General features: G+C 43.7%; 1 protein-coding gene across 1 annotated transcript in view; it reads left to right on the forward strand.

Moving 5' to 3' along the window:
- Window positions 1-472: 472 nt before the first annotated feature.
- Lpp (LIM domain containing preferred translocation partner in lipoma) overlaps window positions 473-18,341 on the forward strand; it is a 434,005-nt gene continuing 416,136 nt past the window's right edge. Inside the window, exon 1 of the mRNA XM_055625216.1 lies at window positions 473-488. The gene's annotated coding sequence lies outside the window, so the exon portion shown is untranslated. The remainder of the gene's footprint in view (window positions 489-18,341) is intronic.

The raw sequence follows: 18,341 nt of genomic DNA on the forward strand, positions 1-18,341 counted from the left end.
GTGTGTGTGTGTGTGTGTGTGTGTTTTCCAGATGGGGTTTCTCTGTATAGCCCTGGCTATCTTGGAACTTGCTTTGTAGACCAGGCTGTCCTTGAACTCCAGCATCTACCTTTTCTGCCTCCCAAGTGCTTGGATTAAAGGCTTGCACCATCATGCCTGGCAAGAGAGAACTTATGTTTTAGTTTCCTGGTTACTGTACCTATTTCTTAATTATTTCTTCCCTAGGAGGCATGTCTCTATGTGTTAAATATAGAGGGCAGGTGGTGGAGCATTTTCCTTCTACAAAGAGTACTTCTTTGTCTTGTGATAAGAATCCAGGAGCCACATTTGACACTCAGGCCAAGATTTCAGGGGCAGAATTCAGAGAGTTGAGCTCTATCTTGACCAGGAAGTTAGGCAATGCTCTTCTCCAATTTTCACCAGAGCCTGAGGTTTGAGGATGCCTGACCATCCCTGGGCCGCCATGACCTGTCCTGAATTAAATTTTGGTGAGTAAAGACAGTGCTCATTCTCAAGTAGAAACAAGGCAGAGTTTCGGGGAACCAGTTTTTTCTTTTCCATCCTCTTGGTATAGACCTCTGACTTCATACTTTTTCTCTTGTCTCTGTTTCTGTGCTGGACACTAGCCCCAGACACCCTGAGATCATGGATTGCACGTACATAGTATGTACCAGGCAGTGAGATAAATTGCTTCTTATAACTCAACTTCTTGTAATTGTCAAAACTAGCCTGGGCAGTCGATGTGTTATTTATATCGAGTGGTAAGTTTTGAACAGATTAAAAAAAATGTTTAATAAGCTTCAAGGTTATGGCAATTGTCATGGCAGCGTCAGGGTTAGATTGAATTCTGCATGGCCGAAGCTTTTGATTTGTTTATACTCTGCTCACCTTTGATTTCTTCTTATGCCTTCTCATCCTGGAGACCTGTGCGAGTGGCCTGGAAGGAGTGCTCTGTCTTTTCATCTTCCTCCCATGGCGCCTGTAGCTGGAGCACTCCCATGTATGCATTATTCAGATTCTGACTCCTCAGATCCTGGATTGGCTGTCAAGGGTAAATTGGCTGCAAAACACCTTCTGATGAGTTCGTTATTTTTCATGGTTTACCTGGTTTATCACAGGCTTCAGAATGCCTGAGATTTGCTTTCCCGTCTGTGGTCTAGTCCAGCGTACAGATGTACAGATATCTTCTCAGTGTCTCCCTTTTCTATGTCTTTTAGAGTCCTTTATAATACAGTACAGTCTAGAGATGTTTTTGAGTATTGGGGAGCAGCCTGGGAGTGAAGAATGAAAGTTTTAGAGGGGAGCTTCTGCTGGGGCCTCGTGCTGGAGCTGTGTCGTACAGCCAGCCTGGCCCATGTGAAATCCCCACTCTCCAGGGACCAGCCTCAGCCTCAGGCACTTATAGTATTGGTGCTTAGCATTTTTGTATTACTTTATATTTGCAAAGTGCTTTCCAGTGATTTATTAGCTGTTCTTGTTTTTAATAGCCCCCAGAGATAAGCTGATATTCAGCCTTCCGAGAATATAAATGCATAGAGTAGGCTCATCTCATCAGATATTATTGGATCTGGGTCCAGGACTCTGACCTCCTGGGATAAGGCCATTTGGGGTCACTGTCTTCTGTGGGATTAGTAGGAGATCAAATGGACTTAGCTTCAGCTCCTGGAGTCTCTAAGGCAGAGAGAGGGAATGACTCTAGCTATTTGAGGAAGCATTCTAGATAGCAATCCTGACTCTACTGCTGACTGGGTTATTGAGTGTGAGCAGTTGCTTTACTGACCCATGGTTTCACACTCACTGGTAAAAAAAAAAAAACAAAAAAACAAACAAACAAACAAACAAAAAAAAAAAACAAGGGCCTCCTCCGAAGCCACTTCAGGGCTAGGACCGTGTTAGTGAGATTCATGTGACTTTGGATTCTTCCTCTGTGGCCCCTGTGCAGCCGATGATAGAGTGGGGAAGATGGATATAGATCTAAGCCGTTGGGGACCTTGTATTACAAAGATGCTAGCCTTGCTTTTTTGAGATCCAAGGTCTGACAGTGAGGTACCTCTAGCTTTATTTTAAGAAGCACACTGTCCTGGTAATGGTAAAATGGAGAGAGTAACTGGAGCTGCTAGTGACAAAGCAGACGGGAGCGAGAACTATCAATTCTCTATCTTATGGGTGCTGTAGAAAGTAATTAGCAGTCTTGATTATCTCACTGGTTCAGCATACGTCTTTGGGCTGTGATGTAATGCAAGGAAACATTTAGTTGTCAGATTTTAGGGCTGTATCAGATTTATTCTTGCAGGAAAAGTCTAGTTGTCCTGGCAACCTGAAATTGATTTTCTTTTTGCTCTTGTCAGCTGAAACTGGTCCCCTTTGAATCATTCCTCTAATTTAATATAGAGAGCTGTATGTCCCCACCTGGTGACTGGATTGTTCTTAATGACAGACGCCTCTAGCAAATGGTTTCTCTCTCCTACCTGAGCCAGGAACTATCATTTATTACCACTGTCACCTGTGTTGTTCCCTTTGTGGTTATTTATTTGTCTGTGGAGTTAAGTGTAGAGAGAAAGTGGCATTCAAATAATTAAGAGTTTAATCAGGCCTCTGGAGCAGTGATGTAATTGGTAGCCAATCATATCCTTTGATTTTCAGTTACCTCAGGCCTGGGTGGGATTCCAGAGAGATTGGGGTGGTAGGGTAGTCTTTTTTGGGGATCCCTAGCAGTTTTGTAGCCTGGGGAGGGTGATGTTGTGGTCCAGAACACAGAGAGAAAGGGGAGGTTTCCCCTGTCTGTTCTCTGTCAAGGAGATGGAGATGGACTGCAAAATATAGAATTAGCAGTTAGTCATAAATTGATGCCCATGGCACACAAGGAAGAGGGAAGAGAGCTGGCCTCTTTGCTTAAGTGGTTGCAGAGGCTGTGGGCTACATCTCCTGCATCTCATGACACAGAGGAAAGAGACCTTCTGGTGAAGATCTGTTGCCAGTCATTTTGATGAAACCTGGAAACCAGCAGAAGTCCCAGAAGTGAGGAGATGAGGAAATAGATAGCAGTTATCACAAAACTAGGTATCCGGCATCTCCAGTCTGCTGACTTCATTATGAGTCCTGGTACAGTTCTAGAATGCCTTATTTCACAGATGATTTATGAGTCTTTGAAGACAAGCCATTTTTACCAGGAGTCAGAACACGGTCACTTAACTTTTTCTAGCTGCGGAGTTGGAACACCCTGACACAACAGAGAGAGAGGGCAGGCTGTGGAGATGGATTGTTGGGGTTTAATTCCAGGAGTCTCTGCTTTACCTTAGCCAAAGTCCCAAAGAAAGATAAAGGCCAACTATCCCAAGGCCCTGGTGGGAGAGGTTAAAACAGTTAACACTGGGCTTGTGTACACAAGACTGACTGGACACAGGTCAAGCAGACTGCTGCTGCTCTAGGTGACTAATCAACGTGCAACCTCAAGAGGTTATGCAAGAACAAAGGCCTTAGCCAGATTGCTTAGTTTCTGTGACTTTGCCATCCTCCTCTGTCAAGTGGCTAATGGGCCTGATGAAGGCATCTGTGAAGCTTAAGTGAACTGATACATGGGGAGTACTTAAAAAATAGCATGCATTCATTAAGCATTTAATTGATGTTGCTATGGTTCTTATTGTTGGAAGATATTGGCATATGCACTAAAACATTTTACAATCTTTTACATAGTTATGGGTATGGTAGGACCGTGTCAACGTGGGTTGTCAAATAGGCAATGGCTGAGTTCGTGGGTTCATGTGGACTTACCAGCAGCAAGGCCGTAGAGAAACAGTGTGTTCCTTGATGAGAAAAGCTCCAAAATCATGTTGCAGGAGTATGCAGGAAAGATGGGAGGGGGAGAATTAGTAAGTATTTTTGTGACTTTCAGATCCCACCCTCACCCCCTATATGTTTTTGTTTTTGTTTTTGTTTTTTTTTTCCTCATGAAATAATCATCATGAGCGATTGCATGTGTCTACTTTCCCGGAACACTTACAAGCCTGATGTATTTCGGCTGAGGTGTTTCAGAAGTCCTTTATATAAAGGTGTATCCTTTGTTCTTGCTCTTGTGACTGGACATTGAATAGTCACTGAGAGCAGCAGCACTCTGCTTGACTTCTGGTCTAGTCATTCTCATGTCCACAAGCTCAGGGTAGCTATTTTAATCTCTCCCACCAGGGCCTTGGGATAATTGGCCTTTATCTTTCTTTGGCACGTTTCAATTTGTCTGTCCCCAACCCAAGTTGCATCTTTGCCTCCTCTCCCTTTCCAGCTATTTTCTTCTATCCCTCCTTTGCTATTTACCTTTCTTACTGTCATTCTTATAAACTTAAAGCTCACATTTGACTGAATGGATCTCAGTGACCAGGTATTTATTTGATGGGATGGGTCCATGGAAAAGCAGGCTGTGGTCATCTTGTCCCCTCTCTGAATTACCAGGTTCCCCACTGATATGACTCCCTGGCCTTTCCTTGTCTGTCACTCTGTGGCAATGGATTGTCTGGACTTAGAACCAGAAGTCTGTTTTGTAGCCACATTAGTTAACATTCCACAGTCTCAGGAAGCCACGGTGGGGTGTGGTAAATTTGTGAGTCATACAGCTTCTTTTCCTGTATAAGGCTGATAGGAGGATGGTTTGTATATATCTATCTCCTCTGGCTGCTGGAAGGATAGGCTTCATTTCCATTACTCCCAAGAGCAGTGAGCTCAGAACCTCTGTCCTGAGTCCTTGAACTGTGTTTCCTTGACAGCCTCATGTACCTTGTGTGATATTCCTGCCTCTAGCTTCTTGGTGCTTTCCCTTCCAACATCTCTGTCCACACCACATCTTCGGATGCTTTATTTCAGGAGGGGCCATTTCTGAGGCCAGGGACTTCTTCATGCTCGCCTCAGTCCCCACTCCACTGAGCATGAGCTTTCCGTGTGGAACGATGTCTCCACCCTCCCTCCATACCGAATGCCTGTGCTGTCAGCAGCTCTGCAGAGCAGCTGGCTGCCTCTGCTCAGTTCTCTTTAATTAACCCCTTCTCTCCAGAGCAAGTGGCCACCTCAGACACTGTGCCACTGTAGATTGTCTGTCCTCTGGCACTCAGGTTCCTAGGACTGTCACCCTTCTATCAGAACTATCTGCCTCCTAGAGAGTGAGGGAGCGATGGCCTCCGAATTCCTGACTTTTTTGTACCCCCCCACACCCTCCTGCCCCTCTTCTCACTTACCACCGAGGCCTGGACTCAGCCCACCTCTGCCCACCTCTGCCATTGATGTACACCCCAAGCCTCTGGTCATTAATCTTCCTTAAGAAGACAGTGTAATCACCCTATCACTAGGGAAGCAGACACAGCTAAGGTGCTGTGTTTGTGAAATTGGGGAAATTACAGCCTTGTTTTATGACTCTGGCCTTTGGGAATGGTCCAGGGTCAGACTGCTCCCTTGACATCCTCAATAAATCCCCTTCCCACCAGCACTGTGAGGGCCGTAACTAGATCGCTGCTTGTGAAACATCTTCTCCTGACTTGCCACTGATTGCTGCTTTGGGTGACTCATAAGTAATAATCCTTTGTGTCAAACTGCTTCTGACCCTGAATGTAAGCAGAACGGAGATACAAGAGGCAGGGACCATGCATGAAGAACAAGCCCGGAGCAGAGTTCCCAGCCTATCTCCTTCAGATTGTGTGCATGCCAAGAGCTGTGGAATTGGGCTGGTACCCTGCAAGGGCCATTTTGTGAGTGTCCTGGGCTGATTTAGAGGGAGCACCCCTCAGCTTGCTGGGCACTTCCAACACTAGGGAAATATGTCCATAAAAAGTCCTCCTCTGTGGCCATATTGCCTTCTTCTGTCCTGCTTTCTTTTTAGAACCCAGACCCTGGAGCCAACCTAGCTACAGACATGCTGACCTTAGGTGGTCACCTGACAAGGAAATCTGAATTTTGAATTGTTTTTCATTGTTTACTATTCCTGTTAGTTGTTTTTTTGTAAGTAGTAAGCCTGGTGTATTTCTTCTTTAGACATAGATGGTAGCTGTCCAAATAACAGTGTGAAGAGTGTTAGAAATATTCTTAAAATCAAAATTTTGAAATTTTGGAGAACTCTGGAACGTTGATTTATTGTCCATGAATCGCAAAGAGTAAGTAACATACTTCAAAATAAACATACTTTAAAAAATTAAAATAAAACAGAACAAAACCAATAGTGTCTCAGCAAGATGCACAAACTTGAGAGTCTGAGCCCTAAGGCTTCTTGTATTTGAATGGTGTGTACAACTTCCATGAGACTGAAAATCCAAACCTATTTAAGCCTTAATTTAAGTGACTTTAAATAAGCCTTGTATTCTAGTAAAGAATAGAGGATTTCTGTAAGGCCCAGAATATCATCGAGCACATGATCTGCCCAACTGGCCAGCCTCTGCGAACAGTAGGCATGCTTACGGGGTGGCATAGTGCTGGCTGCAGTTCCCCTTTGTGGCCATATGGCCTTGCGCTGTTCCATTTCCTCTTCAGAATCCAGATGTTGTCACCAACCTTGTCCTGGGGTTGCTGATCTTAGGAGGGTGTAAGCCACAGCAGGCACAGTAAAGGGCCGCCACTTGGTGGAAGGGTCTTTAGAACTTGTGGATGAAGAGCTTGTTGAAAACCAGGCAGAGTGTTATCCAAAAGAGTAATAGGGAAAGGCTGAGGATGGTGATGGAGAGGTGAGTTAGTTTTCCTTGAAGGTAGAGGTGACCAGGCCTGGTCTAGAATTATGGTAGGCAAGGGCTGGTAAAGGTACTGATAGGAAAGGAGGGTAGGAGAGAGGCCCAGGGAAGAGGTTGAAGGTTAAAGTCTGATAGAGTCTGAGACATTGTAGACTTGCAGCCAATAGCTGCAGTGTTTGTTCTGCAGGGCAAGAAAAGCAAGGCTACTTTCTAGTCAGCACCCCACATACATGTTTGCATATCTGTGTGTAAGTGTGCATGAATAACAGGGCCAATGAGTTCAGGGACTTACCCAAGGCCTTAAAGCTAGGAAAAAGCTTTCATTTGACTAAAGAGTTAAGTTTGGTAATGACTGTGAGTGATAGAAATGGGCAGAAGGAGCATGGAGGGAAAGGACCTCTGCCCCATTTCCTGCACCCCAGGCAGGTAGTGAGTAGGAGTTTTTAAGTTTCAGTATTTGATAGCGTCACCTCCTCTGCTTTCCCAGAAACTATTCCTCGAAGTATGAATTGAGTCGTTCCTCTGTTGGGAGATGTCTCAATTCAGAGCTGACTTTCTGCTCTAGTTGTTTACTAAAACATGGTAACAACTGGTAATTTAGAAGTAGCATAGTCAAATGGAAAACAAAAACAAAGGAACAGCAACAACAATAAAACCCCAATGCTGTGTCCCCAGGAAGCCTGGGTGTGGGTCTAGAGACCTGTGTGACTTGGGCGAGTGAATTTGCATGTTACTGCCTCAGTTTGTTGCCTCTACGTTGGAGGATAATGGTTTCTATGTCATAAGTTTGTTCTGACAGTGTTTTGCAAACTTAGTGTGGGCCATTTGATAATAAAATGAAGGGGTCGTGGACTTGAATTCTCATCCCCCGTATGTGCGTTGGGGAAGTGAGCAGTACTTGGAAGTTCTGCACATCTATAGAACATGGCAGGATCCTCGTATTTTCCCTTTGTCCAAGAGCTGTGTTAATGTGAGTGTGCATATGTGTGCGTGCGTGCCCGCACACACATGGGAGTTGTTTTAGGATGTGGTGGTTGAGCTAGCCACTGTGTGGTTCTCCTCTGTGCCAGGTCTAGAATTTCCTTGCCTGCTGTATTGTTTTGGGGGAATTGCTGAGTTTCTAGTCCTTCAATAATAATAGTCGTAGTAGTAATAATAATAATAAATTGTTATTATTTTTAATCAGCTCAGTTGTGCCTGCACTAAAGAGTCAGCTGGAGACATCCGTGAGCTGTACTGAGGTTCTTTTATTGGTAGAACCTCTCACATGCTTGCTGCTAGTGGCCTAGGACCCTATTTGTTTTGAGAGAGTCAGAAGAGGAAAGGGTGGGCATCTAGGGGAGGGGACTCTCTAAGGGTTTGGAACGAGCTGGACTATGATCCATGCTGCACCTTGTCACAACATGCCAAATTCTGCTCCTTGGTCTGACCATGTTTTTTCTAGGGGCTTTCTCAGAGGAAGACAGAAACCTCGGGGCTGTTTAGCTCCCAAGTCCTTGAGAACACGGAGAGAAGTCTGTGGTTGGTGCTGCTTCAGATGTGGAGGATCTCCTCTGCCCTCCCCTGTGTGTGGCAGTGACTTGCTCATTGGCTATTCAGGTCTGAATGAGTCACCAACACTTGTGACCCTGTGGTGTGCTTGGCAGCACACTAAAATTAGTCAGAAGGCTTGTTCCGACCCTAGAGCTCACCCACCCTGCATGGGTCAGAGACTCTGGGCCTTCCCTTCCATGTGCATCGTCACTTCTAGAGTGGCCTCTCTCTTACTGTCTTATGGAGTTGATGTGGAAATCAAGGAGAAGAATTTCAGTTTAAAAATAAGATTGGACTCTTTAGATATCCAGCCATTTAAAATAGGCAGCTAGGGACCAGGAAGATGGCTTGGTGGGTGAAGTTGTGTGTCACCAGGCCTGGTGACTTGAGCTTGAGCCTCAGAACTCACATGGTGCAAGGAGAGAACCAACATGCAGAAGCTGACTTCTAAGAGTTATGCCCCAGGGCATGCTTGCCCCTCTTCTTCACACATTAAACCGGAAGAGAAAGAAGCAACTCCGATCTTTGCTTGAATAAATGTGCTGACTCTAAAAAAGAAAGTCAGTTTAAACTTGAGGGCAATTGGAAAGAGTTTTTACCTGGTGCCTGTGGTTCCTGAATTTAGGCTGGTACCATATTGGGGATATTTGGTTGAAAGGAGATCATGAAGACTTTCAGCTTTCCACCAGCCTTAACCTACCAGGGTCCCTGTATTTTCCTTGTTATAAATACACACCCCTAAGAGCTCGTTCCATTAAAAAAATTTCTCTCTCCCTCTCTCTCTCTCTCTCTCTCTCTCTCTCTCTCTCTCACACACACACACACACACACACACATTTGGGTGCCAAAGCATGCAGGGGGAGGTTGTGGGAGAGAGAGAGAGAGAGAGAGAGAGAGAGAGAGAGAGAGAGAGAGAGAGAGAGGAGAGGATTCTATTTCCTTATTGTGGGTCTTGGGGATTGAACACAAAGGGCCAGGCTTTGTGGCAAGTACCTTGACCAGCTGAGCCACCTCTTTGGCCCTTGACCCCATTTTAAATGTGTTTCTCAAAGAGACATAGTCACTGGGTGGCAGAAGGTTCCTTTTTGACAAGTGGAGGTCTAGCAAGGTCACACATTGAGGAAATAGCATAGTCAAGACTAGAAGTCAAGTCTTTAATCCTTGGTTCTCTGCTCTTTCTAACACATCATTCCTCCCTCCTGTCAGGTGAAGAGAGAACCAGATGGTTTGACAAATGGCTCTTGTTGCTGTCAAATCTGCCTCTCTTTTTGCTCTGACAGACAGTTCTTACCTTCCCTCTTTGGGGAGGTGGTATGAGTATGGGAAGGGAAGGGAAAAAAAAAAAAACAATCTGCCTGATTTTTTTACGTGACATAGGTGTCCAATAAGCTCTGTTTCTCTGGCAAGAAGCAAGGCAGAGGTAATGAGTAGTCATCACTTTGAATTTCCACACACAGAGGCCTGGAAATGGCAGGTTGTGTTTGGCGACATTGATTTCATATATATCTATCTTTTAAAAATCATGTTTAGGATGCCATATCTATAAATACTAATAAGACTGTCTGATTCCAATTTTCAGGTGAGATTAGCATTTTATTGAGTATTTTATCTGTCAGATTCAATACTCTATGCACCATCCTCCCAGGCTTATTAGCATAATTGCCATGCTTAAGCAACAATAAAAAATCCAGCAGTAAAATAGCAGTTAGTGCAGGCAATTTGTTATCAAAAGCTTTTACTTAAGGACAGCTCCAGCCTGCATTTATTAGCAAGTAAGGGTTATAATTTATTTTTATTTGGAAAAACAAAAAGAGAGAAAAGAGTTTTCCTTTTTGTTTTAGAAATAATAGAGGAATTAGAAAGCATTGCCTCTCTGGAAAATTGTCTACATCCCATCTTCCTTTTGCTGAATGCAGGCTGTGCTGGGAATACACTGCACTTGAGGCATGTTGGCTCAGACAGGATGCTGCTCTCCCAGGCACTGAACAAATGAGTAGTAATGTCCCTTTCTGTTTGTACAGACATTCCCCAAACACTGTCAAATATGTGTTGCTGTTTGAATTTCACACCAGTTTGGTGAGGCCTCTATTCTTAGAAGTAAGAATTGAGTTGGAATGACTTTTCCCAGTTGAGGCTTTGAGAGGGATAGCCACTCAGAAGCTTTTCCTTCAGTCTCTAGTTGCACTTCTGTATTGTAACTCTTCATGTCACTGCCCCCAGTTCCTGGCCTGGCTATAGTTTATCCTGATGTATGGTGGAGGAGTTTTAGCAAGACTTATCCTATTGGGTGTTCTGTCCATACATACATAGACAGATCAAATGATAAGCATGTCTTTCCACACAGACTTCTGTATGTACGTACATAAATATCTATGCACAGAGACATCCATGCACACATTTTTCTTCAACATGTTTTTAATTTATTCTGTCTGTCTGTTATATGCATGTGTGCATGTGTGTGTGGGGGGTACCCTGATTCCTGTGGGTACACACAAGAGGCCAGAGCTTCCTATTAGCACATCTCCTCTCCTCTATCTTCAACTTATTTTTGGAGACAAAGTTCCTCATTAAAACTGAAGGTGACTGATTTGGTTGGACTGCTTAGCCAGCAAGGCTCCGGGATTTGCCTGTGTCTGTCACTGTATTGCTGTTACAGACAATGCACCACACACTCCTTGGGTGTTTCTTTGGATGTTGGGATCCAAACTCAGGCCCTCTTGTTTGCACTACAGGCACTTGACTCATTGAGCCGTCTTTCTCCCCCTCTGAAATTCCATTTCCGTAGGTGTACTGGCACGGACAATTCTGCCACGCAAGTTTCTCTTGACTCAGTGTCTTCCATCCTCTGCCTCTCAAGCCTTCGCCTGTCATTCTCTCTGTGTGTATATCCATCTCTCTCACTTTCTGACTGACTCAGAATAACACTCATGACTGCCACCTGTGGAGGACCTGCTACAGCAGAAATGGTTTTTCCACGTAAGGTTGCCAGTCTCTGCAGAGCCGACAGATAGAGTTTTAAAATGTGGAGATTTAGAAGTCATTTTTCATCTGTATCTCCTGAGAAATGTATCAGAAACAAACAAGAACATTAAATTGAGGCTTTTTAGTGTGGTTTAGGCTGAAATTATAGTGATAATTTTCAAACTGAAGATAAAATGTTTGGTGAAAATGGACAATTGAAGCCTGTAAACCTTGAGATAAGTTATTTTAGCTTCTTACATCTTTTGTTTGCTCAGTAAGTTCCAGGAAAGACTGACTCAGCCACTGGCATGTCTCTAGTAGGAAAGGCTTTGTGTAGGCCACTTGGGGTTTATGGACTAACTGAGATGGGGCCATGGACTGAAGACATGTTTCTACTGTCGGAGGGATATTAATAACTAGATAATGTTCCCCTCCATGAGGACCTCTCATATAACAGGAGCTCAGCTGGGCTGTCTTCTTAGGTCTTTTAGTTTTCATGTTGCATTCAGTTATTCACTGAGCTCACTGAGTGAGCGCTTACTGTATACCAATCACTCTGGTGCACTGCATGTACTATTTTATTTAGTTGTCATACAAACCCTAAGTTATAGCTGCTGTTTTTGTTCTCAGGGTGTAGAGGAAGACGCTTAGAGAGGAGGGCCTAAGTGATTTGACTTGTCACACATATGACAGATAGCAGAGATGCTCTGGGCCCCCAAACACACTTCTTATTGCAGCATTTGGCAAGAGAATAAAATAAATAAGGAAATCAGACTGATTGGGGAGGCAGCTGAACCAGAGTACAATAAGATGTCAGGACTAGGATCCTTGTTATTGTTCTTATGGCTTCAGTTCGATGCCTTCTTGGGGTTTCAGTGTCTGTTTTAACTGGGAATAATTGAATCTGACTCTTAATATAACTATGGAGATAACTCTCTCAAAATCATTGTGAAAATAAATTTGAAAAAATAAAAAGTAAGGAAAGAAACAAAAAAAATGGTATGTGAGAGAAGCAGTTTTGTGTACTGGTAAGGGATAGCCACCAACCTGTCTTTGTCTAAGTCCATCACACCTCATAATATGCGAGCTTAGAAAGCAATTTCTCTGTGGGTCAGTTTCCTTATGAGTAAAATAATTTCCATAGGATCATTGTGAGGATTAAACAAATTAGAGTAATGCATGCAGAATAGTTCTTAGGAGATACAGGCCCTGATAGCATTAGCCCTTCTGTTCCCTTGGGCTTCAGTGGTGAAGAGAACCCTGTAGAATTTTGGCCATTTACTCAAGGACAGTGAAAAAAAATTGGATGTGGAGGGAGAAGATGCATTCACACAGTCACAAATATCCTCAGAAGAGCTTTGGGTTTCCCTGTCTTTGACCTTTGGTGTCTGCAGAATGGAGGAGATACAGTAGATAACAGCGGGTGAGTGGAATGGAATGCACCTTCATTTCTGATAAACTGTGATGGAAAGTTGCCTTGTGGCTACCACAGGCCAGTTTGCTGGCCAAGAAGGGGCTGAGCATAGTATTTTTCTGGGTCTTCTTGGCAGGTTCTCTCTTTCCTTGGACTGTACATGCCTGGTCCGTATCCTAGAGCTGTCTGACAGTTTCTTTCTTAGAAAGCATTGATAGACTTAGAAAACATTGAAAGTACCAGGCAGGGGCTGGGTAGAAATGTCTTCAAAAATGAACCATTTTAACTTAGGTCCATCACCCACCTTTACAGGGTGAGTCCTCCGTAGACAGGTGTTCTGGGCAGGTGAATTCTATGATGGAGCCTTCTTTAGGGTCCTGTGGGTTTTTGTTTGTTTCATTGTTCCAAACATTGCTGTATAGTATCTCTATGTTTGTACATGTGTGTGCGTGCCTGTGTGTATATATGTGTGAATTGTGTATATGTATGTCTGTGTGTGTGTTATGTCTCTGTGGTATGACTGTGTGGCGTGGATGTGTGTGTCTGTATGTGGTTTTCTGGAATTGATAGTATGGATTTGGGGGCATTCTTTGGCTTACTCAAAATAGAAACCCTTGCTCATATCATCAAAAACAACTTCATAGGAAAGGACATTAAGATGAAGCTTTATGCTGTGTTGGGCTTTGTGGTTTCCTAAGCACTTGAACACATTTTCTTCTGTGTGCTTTGTAGTGTCACAAAGAGGCCGGCAAGGCAGGGGCTTCTCTCGAGTGCCCTTCTGCACATAAGGAGGTTCACAGAGGTGCACAGAGGTGCCATGAGTTTCCTTGCAGCAATGATGCATGCAAACCCATGCTGTTTGACTCTGGGGTGTGTTGTGTTTTGCAACCCTGCAGTGAGGTCGCTCTTACCCAGGGTTACCTGGGAATTTATCCTGATCATGCCCACTTTCACTTTCCTCCTTCAAGTAGGTTGGTTAAAACCACCTATAATTTGCTATGAATTAAGTATAAATAGAATTAAATCTCTAGGACTTTCAGTTAAACCAGCATGTGTTTCTCAAAAAAAAAAAAAAAAAATCAAATGTCAAAGTCTTTCCTGAAACTTGCTTTAATGAACAGGAGAGGTGAAGGAAAACTTCTCTTTTGCATGGTGATTAGGAAACAGGATGTGTGAACCTGCTGTATGAATTTAAAGAGGCGCACTCGTGTGGATGAAAAAGCTGGATGGGCACCTCACAGAGCTTCATGCTGTCACAAGCATTAAGTGATAGAGGTTCTCCTTTGGCATATTAATAATGATTTCGGGCTTGGTGTGAAAATAAAATTGTTTTGTAAGTTGGACTGAGAGGTTATATGTCTCTATACATAAAAAAAAAAGAACAAAACAGCCAAACGTGGTTCAAGGACCCCATTCTGATTATAGGCTGTGTTTGTTGGAGAGCCCTGCATGTCCTTCAGTGGCAGGACAGAGGGACATAGATCCTGCTGAATGTCTTACTGATGTCAATTTCACACTCTGCTTGCTTGCAAGTGGAAAGGATTGAATTGCCTTTGACAGGTGCTTTGGAGTCCCTGTGGAATGCATCCAGGAAGTCTAGTGCAGAGAATGTGTGTTTTGGAAAATTATTTTTTTCCTTCATACTGTAGCTCGTTCTGTGGCAATGTTTGTATGTAGGGTTGTCTCCCTGAAGGCCTGTAGCGGAAGCGGGCAACATGCTTCCATTTGTGTGAAGGCTCTCTTGGTTCCTTGACTTTCTCTGTTTGATGGTCTTTCTTGGGGTCTACAGAGTCTAGAAATACTTTTTTTAGTTTGCTTTGTGCATCCTGTCAGACAGCATATACATTTAAGGTCATACAGTTGGAGATTATCTTCTTTCATGGGAGTCTGTGTATCTCACACCCCTTCCTCCACCTCTCTATGGATGTTTAGAAATGAAATCATCAGTGTGGCAGGGACTGGGTAGAGGGACAATGGGGGATTTTCCTCCTTATTTCTCTTACATTCTTCTATTCAGTCAGGTTTTGAATGGTATGGGTTTCTTTTAAGAACCTTGAGAATATTCTTTAGTTAGATTGTGGTGATAGTTATACAAGTCTATAACTTTTAGACCTTATGTTGTATTTGTATTACATCTCAGTATAATTATGAAGAAATTTAGTCTGCCCTTCAATTGAATATCTTTCCAGCTTTCTTTAGTAAATCAAAGTAGTATATATTGCCAAATATTTAGTTCACCTTGATTTGTTTGGGGACAAAGTGATCTTGCATACTTAGCAGTGCTGAACACAATTAAGAAAAGGTTGATGATACAACCAGAGCCCCCAAATCCTAAATATATTTCCCCCTTTCTCTGTGCATAGGTCTGTGTTTTTGAGCTTTGAAAACTAATACTTCCTAAAATGTTGATTAGCGAGATATCCGATAAGAAATAACAGGGTACTGACAGCCCTGATTGTATAAATAGGCGTTTGGGATTGTGTTCATGGTTTGCTTGTCAGCACAAGAGAAATGTGTGATTATGTTGAATGACGGTTAATTTTCCTATCCACCCATTTAAAAATAAAGATATACAGCTGGAAGACAGGTGCCCTGGAGGTGAAGTGGAGACCTGCAACCCTGTTACTGAATTCCAGAGAGGGTTTGGAGGGAACATATTCCAGCTTAAGTGCTGGCATTTGAATCCTGACTGGATCATGCTGGTTATGCGTCCGAATTGGAGACTGCTCCCAGGATGTTACAAAGGATGTTTCATCTACTCTGGTACTGGAGTGAGTCTAGACAGCTGTCCCTCCTCTTGCTTATGGGTCATTGTCCCATCCTAGTGGCTGTGTGTGGAGGCAAAAGAGGACTGGCCTTTCTATATTTGCATGTGCATGGTTCATACACAAACACTCCTCTTTGATTAAGTATCTAGTGAAACCAATCCACATGAACTCCAATTAAAGTTTAATGAACACGTGGGTGTATTAATATCAGCTGAGTAATGTAGGCAGCGCGGATTCCAGTAAGTGACTCACTTCTCCGAGCAGCTCATTGCCCATGCACGGTTAGAGTTACTAGAAAGCTTCCAGCTATATTTGAGTGGATTTGGTCTGGGTCTTGTAACTCTAGCAACCCTCAGGGATTGTTATTCATCTAGTGACAAAACCACAGTCATCCAGACCTGTTTTCAAAGCAAGTTTGGGGGATGGGAGACTTACTCACATCGACCAATTAGGCTCTCTATGGAACAGTGCCCATTAGGACTTTTGTTTTTTGCCTTCTTCCCGTGATTGTGGCCATTCCTCCTCAAAACCTAAAGGCACGTATTTTGAATTAGGATTCCAGTGCCTAACTTCCATCTGCATCTGCTGGAATGTCTCAGTCTGTGAGTTCTCAAGGTAGGCCCCAAACAGCATGATAATCTTGCAGGGGTGAACCTTTGTGGGTACAGCCCTGTTCTGGCTAGAGATGGATAATTGTATCTTCTTCCTGGGAAAGATGATATTAAGTATGTCTTAGGGCTTCTATTGCTGCCACAAAACACCATGACCAAAGAGCAAGTTGGAAAGGAAAGGGCTTGCTTAGCTTATACTTCCATATTGCTGTTCATCGTTGAAAGAAGTCAGGACAGGAACTCAAAAAGGACAGAACCCCAGAGGCAGGAGCTAACATAGAGGCCATAGATGGGTGGTCCTTACTGGCTTGCTCTTCATGGCTTGCTCCACCTGCTTTCTTTTAGAACTTAGGACCACCAGCCCAGGGATGGAACCACCCACAGTAGGCTGGGCGCTTTCTCATAATCACCAATTAAGAAAATGCCGTACAGCCAGATCTTATGGAGGCATTTCCTTAAATCCCTCCTTTCAAATAACTCTAGTTTGTGAGTCAAGTTGACATAAGTCTAGCCAGCACAGAATATAATGCTTTTAATTTGATGGCTGACATGTTAGATCTCAGCAAATGTTTGTTAACTTGGCTAAATTGAAGAGGGCTGAAGAACATGACTTGGAAATGAATGGATCCAGTCACTGATAATCCAGTATTTCTCAGTACTGTAGATTGAACTTACATTGGACTTAAAATGTCGATATGATCCCAAAGTGACAGAGGACAGAAACTTGGGAGAGGCGATGTGCAGTGAGGATTTAAAGAACAAATTCCAGAAACTGGCTGCATTCGAGAAGGTGAGGCAGAGACAGGAAAGGGCTTGGGAAGGCTGTCACAGGCTCTCTGTGAGCATGAGTAACAGCAGAAGCCACATCTGTGAGTGTAAGGCACTGAACATTCAGTGTGTTAGAGTAGGAGACATATTGAGAAAGAAGTGTCTCCTCAGCAGTGGGTTGAGCTGGCCACCAAGGGCCATTCAGTTTCATTTGCTGTTCTGTTTTTTTTTTTTTTTTTTTTTTTTTTTTGTACTTACTGTAAACCAGTTAAAGCCAATGCAGATGCCAGGCAGAGGGAGGCTGTAAGACTTTCAGCTTGGTGGGCTTGCCAACACAGCAACCATTTGACTTTCTTTCTCTCACGCAATTCCTCAGGGGCTATATCTGTAAATCCTGCAACCTTGAAGATCAGGGAGTAAAAATTCCAAGTAGTCAGATACATCTTGAGGTAAGGGACTGACTTGCACATGCCTGGTTCCTTTCTAAACCAGGCATCCCTGTAAGTCATGCCTCCCTTTCTGAGGAGAACAGAGGGATCCCAGCAGAAAGGGAGAAGGCCAGAAGGGTAGGAGATGTTCTGATACTGCTTGGCTTCCTGCCCTCCACCCTCTCCAATGTCAGTACAGTTCCTTTAGGAGAAAAATTAGGAGGCTGGAACAGGACAGGGCCAGCTGAGCAGGGGATGACATCATTCGGTCTGTCATTTAGGCTGGCTAATCTGTTGGTACAACCTCAAAATGGAGGACTCACTTAGGTTGAAAAGACTTGAGCAAACAAATCTTGTGTAATGCTGTCAAGGTCTGTGGTGCAAGGGTCAGTTCCCCCCCCCCCCCCCCGTGCATAAATCAGCACTCCTCTATGCCAGTCGTGGGTGGTAACCCTTCAGTAATCAGATCTGGCTCTCCCTCCCAAGCATCTTCTTAGAGTCTGTCACAGGCTAAGAAATCAAAGGACAGAGGCACTTATTCCTTAATACAGTGGGTCATGGTATTTAATCTAGCCCATCTTTGGAAGTTTGAGGAAAGCAGAGGGGGATCCTCGAAAATCGGAAACTTCACACTGGGAGTCCTAAGTTGCTTATAGAAAACTGAGAGACGCCTATCAGATTTTCAGCCTGTGAGCCAACAGTTGATCTATTCTGTATTTCTACATTTTTGGGTGCACACTGCAGCATTTGCACTTTGAAATCCTTTTTGGGTAAATCTCATGGACACCTCTCAAAACGTACTGGTTTTAAATTCACACCGTGTTATACAGTGCTTAAAGTGTCTGAAAGGAAGAGACACCCTGAGAACATAAAAAAACGATTGAGGAGGCTACAAAGGTCAGAAAGAGGGTGTGGTCCCAGCTGGAGAGGAAGCTGGGAGAGACTACAAGGGAAGAGGGCACAGCATCCTGACCACTTGCTGCTCTTCCACCTCAGGCTTATTCCCACAGTCAGCCTGTATTCTGCCCAGCAGCACACATTTTTCCTCCACATGAGGAGCATAGGTTCCACACCGTGGGAGGTGACTGAGGGCTGCCCTTCTTTGCTTTAAAAGTGGTTGTGAGAATCTTTCTTTCCTATAGGCTTCTGTGTTTCCATAATGG

Source organism: Psammomys obesus, unplaced genomic scaffold (genome assembly GCF_907164565.1).
Source record: "Psammomys obesus unplaced genomic scaffold, mPsaObe1.curated_primary_1811, whole genome shotgun sequence".
Classification (NCBI taxonomy): domain Eukaryota; kingdom Metazoa; phylum Chordata; class Mammalia; order Rodentia; family Muridae; genus Psammomys; species Psammomys obesus.